Genomic DNA, 8,788 nt, shown 5'->3' on the forward strand with positions numbered 1-8,788 from the left:
GGGGGGGCTGGGTGTTAGAGGGGAGCGCTCACTGCCGCGGGAGCCAGGATCAGGTAAGGTTAAGTTCAACAGCTTTATTTGACTCCCCTAGACAAAACCAGCACTCGTTTTAGCTTTAGTTCTCTTTTGGACCACAGGGGGACATTTACTAATATACTGCTGTGATCCAAAGTCAGGATCTAGAGGGCTGCTGCCTGCTATATGCTAACAGTGCATAGCTATGCAGCAGCCTGGAAAGATCCCAACAATATTGTCGGGATTCACCTGGCTGCCTCTCTAGAGCCAGAGCCAGTTGTGCCCGCCCCCTCCCCTGTCTGTCCCTCCATTGAGTGCTGGAGGAATACAGAGAGAGGGAAGGGGGAATTCCTGCAGGGAGCGATGACTGACAGCCACCGGTCTCTGCAGGGAAAAACCATGAGCGGAGCGATCAGCGGTTCATGATCGTTAAATTCTCGAGCTATAGAGCCAGCATGTGACAAGTGCAGTGTCCCACTCTGGCTCAAACTATTGAGAAGAATACATTTTACTCTCACAATATTTCTCCTTTAACTCTCTAAGTGCTGGGGTAGCCTCACTGCAAGGGTCAGTTTTTTCTTTGCTTAGAGTTCTTCAAATGCAATCGGCAAAAGTCTGGTCAACAACCTGGCTCTGATGTCTGGTAGGGCCATGTATATCTCAGAACTTGATGGACAGAAGTAGAAATACTTGGCAGGTAAAACAGATCCCATATATATTTTCCAGCAGTACATTTAGCTGTGTGCCTGCAGTTCAATTGCAATGTTCTTATTAAATTGTAATACAGCCGTATGAGTAAAGGCATCCAACTGGTGATCACATGATATCTGAATTTATAAAGTAATGAGGTTCTGTTATATCATGGCTACGCAGTAGCCAAATCCACATTTTAGCTACAGTAGTGTACAATATATATATTCACTGGTGGATAATGCGAAAAAATCTTGTTTACCACGACCACAGGAGAAAACAAATGATGGAGGCAGCAGATCAACATCTGGATGCTAGCTGCTGTTGTGCAGCCAGTGCTTGGCCCAGCTGGCTGCCAATCTCCTCCGATCTGTACAATTCATACCAGTGGAACGCACAACAGCTGGGGGACAAGTGCACAGGCTCTGTATAAACACTTGCTGTGTTTGTTCTCCTCGAGGCCAATCAACAAATAGTCTCAAAGTTTGTAGCAAACCTAATTGCCCATAAAGAAAGAAAAGTACGTGGCATGGGAAGCATAGGAAGCTATTTACTAATCAAGCATGCAGGATCAATGAAATAGACGAATCAATCTGAGACTAATGAATAGCTAGCATTTTGCTGAACTGTTACATGAACTGGTGAACCTGTGTTCCCTCAATACTTGAATGATTTTAGATAAATTCTGGTTTCTTGCTCTGAGTCAGATAATTGAAGGAATGGTTTAATTGAAGATTAGTTGCCCTACAATGTTATATAATTCTTCTGTGCCTAAGAGGCTAAGGTATAGGGAGGCCATATGCCAAAGTAGTAATTTAGCAGCTGTGACAAAGAATGTCTGTCATTCTAGACACTCAGGGGGGAATTTATCAAAACTGGAGCAGACGGAATCTAGAGCAATTGCCCATGGCAACCAATCAGCTTCTATCTTCGGTTTACTCAGGTAAGATTTGAAAATGAAAATAAAAACTAATAGCGCCAGAGATGACCACTCCACTGAAGAGATATACATGCAGAAGTTCTACAGGTCGCTGCCCCACATCAATCAGGGGGACTGTGATATCTAATGAAAAAAACAAAACAAGGGGCGCCTTCCCTAGTGTAGATACATTTTTATTAAACAAATGGCAAAAGTAGAAAAATACTCACAAAAGAGAAGATAACAATGAGCCTTCAAAATCAAAGGTTCATCCTCATTTTAGCAAAAAGCAAGATACAGCATGTGAGAGCTGCACAGATGGCGGTTTCTGTGTGACAGCACAGTATGCCTAGATTGACGCGTTTCTGGGGCCACGCCCCCTTCCCCAGAAGATTTGGAAATGAGACAGAGAAGCTGATTGGTTGCTACTCTAGATTTTGTCTGCTCCAGTTTTGATAAATTCCCCCAAAGTGTCTAGAATAACAGACATTCTTTGTCACAGCTGCTAAATGACCACTTTGGCGTATGGCCTCCCAATACCTTTGTATATTAACATATTCACACATATGTATGATGTTAAAGTGAAATTAAAGTCAAAAGGTTTTTAAACTATTTCAAATGCTGGTTAAATTCCTTACAATGGAATCTGCTCATTGGGGTTTAAAAGTTTTAGTTTCCTGCAGAATCAGCTGGCCCATTTAGCATTGGTCCTGATATCTGGTTTTAGGGTGGATCCTTTCCTTTGCAGGGTCCTATGAAGCCACCCTTGTGTGTGCTAGTAAGCTGTGTGCGTCTTCACAAACACACATGCACAGCACGGCAAGACATTCCCCTGCTCAAGCCATTACCCTTCTCCTTGCTCCCTATTCCTCCCTTCTCCGAGCTAGTAGATGGACATCTGCTGGAGACTGTGCTGTCCCTTGTGATCATGTACTGGACAGGAAGTTTAAGGAAGCCAAGATGAGAGAGTTGGAGCCAGCTGTTTGGAAACATGATGACTGTAAGTGCTTGGGTAGAAAGAACAGTACTGAAATACTTTACTGGGCAATGTATGTTTGCTTGTTCTGGATCAATTATTGACAAATACATTGAGAGTTGAATATTACTTTAAGGTAGCAGTACATCGCTAGACCACCCACAGCTGCCTGAATACCCGAACAGTGCCTACATCTAATAGGACGCAGTCACTGTTTGGCTGATAATTTTCCACCCGTCTCAGTTAATTTTTAAATGGACTTTTGTTGAGTTGGGTGTTGCTATCAGGGCCACTCACTGCTCAAGTTTCATCAGAAATCGGCCAGAATTCAAGCCGTTTATGGCCAGCTTTAGATGGAAATGGCGGTGTTAGTGATCCCATATACAGTATATGGCTGACTACAGGTAAGTAGATATCTTCCGGAGAACTATGCAGTCCCGGTATAACTCACCAGCCACCGAGTATATAAAATCCTTTTTTTTCCCTCAAGCCATTATAGCCAGCATAAAGTATAGGTATGGGGGAAATTACAAATTACATATTATACAGTCACTAGAGTGCTCCCGCCCCCCCTGTGTTTTCTTTACCTGTTTTTCTGTCAGTAGAACCATTATTTTTCCAATTCCTTTAATAGGATGACTGTCGTTCTGCAAAGAAGTTGTGCAGCAGCTTTGCAACCATGGGGACATGGTAGACTTATGGTTATGTAGTGTCAAATAAACTCCAGGAAACATTTGTATTAACCCTTACAGTGGGGCTACCCCTGCAAAGGTTACCTGCTTGTTTTTGTATAGGTTAAAAAAAGGTTATACTCACCTAAACTGTGGAGCCGGCCTGTTCTTAGACCAGTCCTTCCAGCCTCTCTCCCCCCTCCACTGCAGCAGTCTAAGATCCTATAAATGATCATGTTCTATACACAGTGTATAATCTTGAGGATTCTGAGGATTCAATGCTGCAGCATAGGAAAAGAGGGGCTGGAGTGGGCATTATGACAACTGGCTGGCTCAGAGCTTCAGGTGAGTATAACATTGTTATATTTTATCCTAGACAAAAAAGAGCCCCACTGAAAGGGTTAATAAAAAAAATTCCCTAAGTTCTTCTTTAAATAAGACATAAACAAATTAACGTGGAACACCGGCTACAACTTTTTAAGCAGTTACAGCAGCATTCTTTGTTGTTTCTTTTGGAATAATGGTATAAATCAAAGGTGACCATTGTAAGGGATGCTTGCAGGATTGTATGGTTTGCCCCAACCCCTGTAATTATCGCTTGGGTTGGACAGCTTGGCCTGCATGTAAATGTAAGAAAAATAGATGCTTGCACAAAGCTGTATACCACTCTCTTCATTAGTTTTATTTTAGTTGGTATCTTAAAGTTTGCAAAGCTTTTAAATGTGTTTTTTAAATGTTTTTTTAATTATATAAAAAATATGTGTGTGTGTGTGATATCTTTGTTTTAGGAATAAGTATATTATTTCTAACACAGGTTTAACAAAAGAGAAAACATAGCAGACAGATATTGCTTGCTTTGAGGATCATTTGTCTGATTGAAACTTCTAAACCGAGCTGCGTGATAACGGATGAAGAGTTACACCACACAGTCAGAAAAAAAATTGCAAAAAATAGTAACAAAACATTTAAAGATCCAGTGCTCAAAAATGTATTTGTGTTTTTCTCCTTATTTTTTGTGTGTTTTATTACTTGTTTTTTTTTTATACAACCAAAATGAGACATTCTGAATGATGAAAAAGTCAAATCGAAAAAATAAACCAAAAAAAAAAAAATGTGCAGATAATGTCAAATTTTGTCAGAATTTTTAAACTGAATTTTTTTTTCATCGAACCTATCTTATCCTTACAGGCCAGTGACTTGCTATGGAGATAAGCCAGGATTAGCCCTGGTGGCTACATCTTTAACCAATTAATCATCCATGGCAGCCACCATATTTCTGTCCTTGCTGTTCACTTTAAAAAACAGAAGACACTTTTCAATACACGCTGCAATGTGTGACAATAATTAGACATGTCAGTATTCTCTGCTGGCCTGTTCGAAAAAGGCCATTTAAGGCCCACAGACCTTCTCAGACTCAGAAAGAGAACAGTATAATCAATTGTACAGGAGCCAAGAGAGATCATTAAATGCTAATGTGACCTAATCAACTCTAGTGTTCCACTTACCACCTACATGTCACACCCAGCCCTCTTCCTCAGGAAGGAAAGCTGGAGACACATCAGATTGCATTACAGCTCATGAATAAAAAAAAAAAAAGTCAATGCTGTATTGTTCACATTGTGGTATGTATGGGAAAGGTGTCAATTCATATTCAACCTCTTACAGCTTTCATCATTCGGCATTTTCTGTTCTTGTTAAATGTATTTGACATAGTGAACTGCTGGAGTTGCAGAAGAGATGTCAGTGGAAAAAGATCAGTAATGTACAGTAGTGATTATTACTGGCACCTTCAGTGCCAAAACATAGCACCGAATTGTCATCTACTTCCAGCAGAGCACATAGTGTACTTTAGCTTGTCACAAACTTACTTAAGCCCTGCCTCGTTCAGGCTTATTCAGCATGACAGAAAAGAGATGATGATGTGCAAAGTGCCTTCGTCGATAGCAACCTATCAGTGAGTAGAATCTGACTGGTCGCAATGGAATTTTTTGTACTTCATCCTCACATAGACATAGAGATTGGACTACGACACAGAGATTGGACTACGACATAGAGATTGGACTAAATAGTTCAGTTTCAGTTTTTGCGGCAAATTCAGAACGGGAGGTATTCGCACTACAACAGGAACTAAGCAAAATCAAGGCATGGGCTAGAAGATGGCAAATGCGATTTATTGTTGAAAAATTTAAGGTTATGCACATGGTCGTAAAGAACATGCATGCAATCTACTACTTGTGGGGTGCTACATTAGGGAAGTCAGACATGGAAAAAGACCTGGGGGTGCTAATAGATCACAGATTTGGCAATAATAAGCAATGTCAAGCAGCAGCCAGTAAAGCTAACAGGATACTGGCGTGTATTAAAAGAGGAATTGTAGCAAGGGATCAAAGAGTGATCCTGACACTTCATAAATCATTAGTTCGGCCCAATCTTGAGTATGCGGTACAGTTCTGGTCGCCGACTTTCAGGAGGGACGCCCTGGGACTGGAGAGAGTTCAGAGAAGGGCTACAAAATTAATTCAAGGGATTGAAGGCCTGAGTTATGAGGACCGCCTTCAAAATTTTAACTTATTCACCTTAGAAAAGAGGTGATTAAGAGGAGACCTTATTGCAGTCTTCAAAATCATCAATGGGGACCCCAATATTAGGAAAAAACTGTTTAATCCCAAACCTGTATTGAGAACCCGGGGACACAACAAGAGGTTAGAAGAGAGGGGGTTTAATCATAGAATTCACAAGGGTTATTTCACTGTGAGAGTGGTGAAAGTTTGGAACTCACTACCACAGGCGGTGGTATCTGCTGATAACATTGATAAATTCAAGAAACGTCTGGATGAGTTTCTTCTTTGGCAGAATCTACAGGGATATGAGAAGTGTTAGAGCAAGATAAATACACACACACACTCACATACATAGGTTGAACTGGATGGACCTTGGTTGTTATTCAACCTTACATAGTATGTATGGAAATATTACACAGAAATTAACAGAGTATATTGGACAACAAGTCCCTGCACCAGAGGAACTTAAAGTAAACTTTAAGGACAAAGCCATAGGATCACTTTATTGCAGACCCTGCCCAAGCAGCTTACATGTACAGTACCTTCATTTTGCTGCCCCATTAATACATTCAACTGCCTGGGGTGAAAGAAAAGGCCTGTGCAAGCTATAGGGCATTAGAATCCTAGTTTACATAAGGCTTTGTACTCACTCTATGACAGAGCTGATTGACCTTGCGTTGTCACATAAATTAATCACATGCTCCTACCTTGTAGTAAAAGGTATTTCCTTCGGTTCTGGTGCTGAGCAGAGCATTCAGGGGATGAAGGAAAAGTAAATGTATGCTGCTCTGTATGTCATGAATTGGCATCCCAAGGGTATAGGTATGAGGAAGATTGAATGATTCGAGAGGTATCGCCGTCCATTGGAATTCCACCAGCACGATGTAATTCCACCTGCACGATTATCATGAGAATCCAAAGTCCCTTGATCTGGACACAAGTAAAAATCAAAAACAACACATACACACTAATGTTCAAGTTGCTACCACCCACAAATTACAGGCTTGTGAGGAACCTTGCTCCTGACACCCTTAAGCTGGCCATACACTATGTGAATTTCAGCCAGTTTTTGATGATGGTGGGAGCCTCAGTAGATTAAAAGGAGCCAGTTGGCCTGGCTTCAGAGGGGCAGCAGGGGTTTGGAATTCCTATTGTCCGATGCCCGGGACATGCAGTTCTGGGCGCCGGTTGGGTAGTTTTTTTTCTACATTTAGCCCTGCTCCGGGCAAGCAGGGCTAAATGTAGAGCGGTGGAGTTGCAGCTTGTCATGTACAAGTGATCTCGGCGATGCTGAGATCACTTGTATGCAGCCTGCTCGTCTGTCCTCCCCCCAATGCCCCCCTCCATGGTCCGCCCCACCTCTCTCCCCACCGTGGTTTTCGGGGTCCACCACTCTTCTGGGGGAGCCGGGACCACCACATACAGTGCAAAAAAAAGTAAAAGATAATAAGAAATAATAATTAAAATAAAAAAATAAAAGTGATAAAAAACTAAAAAATTATCAAATTAAAAAAAATTATGAAAAAATAAAAAGTAAGATAATAAGATAAATAAAAATTGTAAAAAGTAAAAAAAATACATACAAATTTAAAAAATAAAAAAAGTGATAAAAAAGTAAAATATAATAAAATAAAAAGACATTTTAAAAAAGTAAAGGATAATAAAATGAATAAATATTGAACAAATTAAAGAAAGAAATAAAAATTAAGAAAATAAAAATAAAGCCAACCCTGCTGCCCCGCCATCTGGTTGCCATTCTCCATTGGGGGGAGGGCATTGATGAACCTGGCCTTGGGGCAGCAGAGAGAGTAAATCCGGCCCTGATGACAGATATGATAGTTTCCACAAACTGATACTAATCTGCATGCAGTCAGATTTGACATCTTATTCTCTGTCAGCCAACTGCTACAGTTACAGAGACCACGAGGGCGCAGCCACACTGTGCCGCCCCAATAGGGGCATAGAATATGAGATGCATAGCCTCAGTTAATATTAGCATTGTTATATAGGTTAGAATTTATATAGTGTGATTTGCCTAACTATTTTCTCATAGCTAAATCCATGTGTTATCCTATGCTGCCATCTAGTGGCCTTTTGTTGTAACAAACATGCTTTCTGTAATTATTCCTCATGTGACGACGTATTTCCCCCTAGTGTACGCCCCTTCCTTCTTCCTGTGTGCAGTACTTCCTGTGTCATGGCCACAGTTAGAAGCCACATGTAACAAGGACACACATGTAATCTGCACAGTACGTAGGAAAGGCATCATTTTCTGACCGCACAATACTATAACCGTTCATCTGCTGTTCCTATCATCTGCTGTAACCCTGATGTTAAAGAATAAACACCTCTTTTGAATGAATCGGTATTGACGAGTTCAGCTATCTGACGAGGATTGTCCGCAGTGAGTATATCTGCTTATACAGGCCAGGCATAGAGGTCTCAGCAAGGGATATATTTCGCTATCACAACGATCGGAGTCAGAATACACACAGTGAAGTCTCACACAGGTTAGCAGCGAATGTACAATTGAGCTCATAGGCAAAATGATACAATATAATACAATACAACTCCACACACAACGGTCTCTTTAGATTTTTGCTTTCATTAGAGCAATAAAAAACTGTTTATTAGGTTTATAGTATATATTCCTAGGCAGGAAGTGCATTGAAAAGGTACAAAATGGTCACAAAAAAGCATAAAAGTAAGACATACATGAGCAAAGTGAAAGAACTTACAGAAAAGTATGCCTCCTGCTCCTGGATATGGATAGAAAAAACGGACCATACCCCCCTATAGATGGGACCCACTGGTGGAACTACCAGGGTTGCATCGGTCGCAATTGCAACCACGCCTTGACGTTCCGTCTGCTGAGGTTGGGGGGCAGTGAGGAAGAAGATGGCCCCCCCCCCCCCCCGGCCCGCGCCGCCCCCTCCCCCCCCCCCTCTCCGCGCGC

This window comes from Nanorana parkeri, unplaced genomic scaffold (genome assembly GCF_000935625.1).
Source record: "Nanorana parkeri isolate BGI_ZX_2015 unplaced genomic scaffold, ASM93562v1 scaffold121, whole genome shotgun sequence".
Taxonomy (NCBI): Eukaryota; Metazoa; Chordata; class Amphibia; order Anura; family Dicroglossidae; genus Nanorana; species Nanorana parkeri.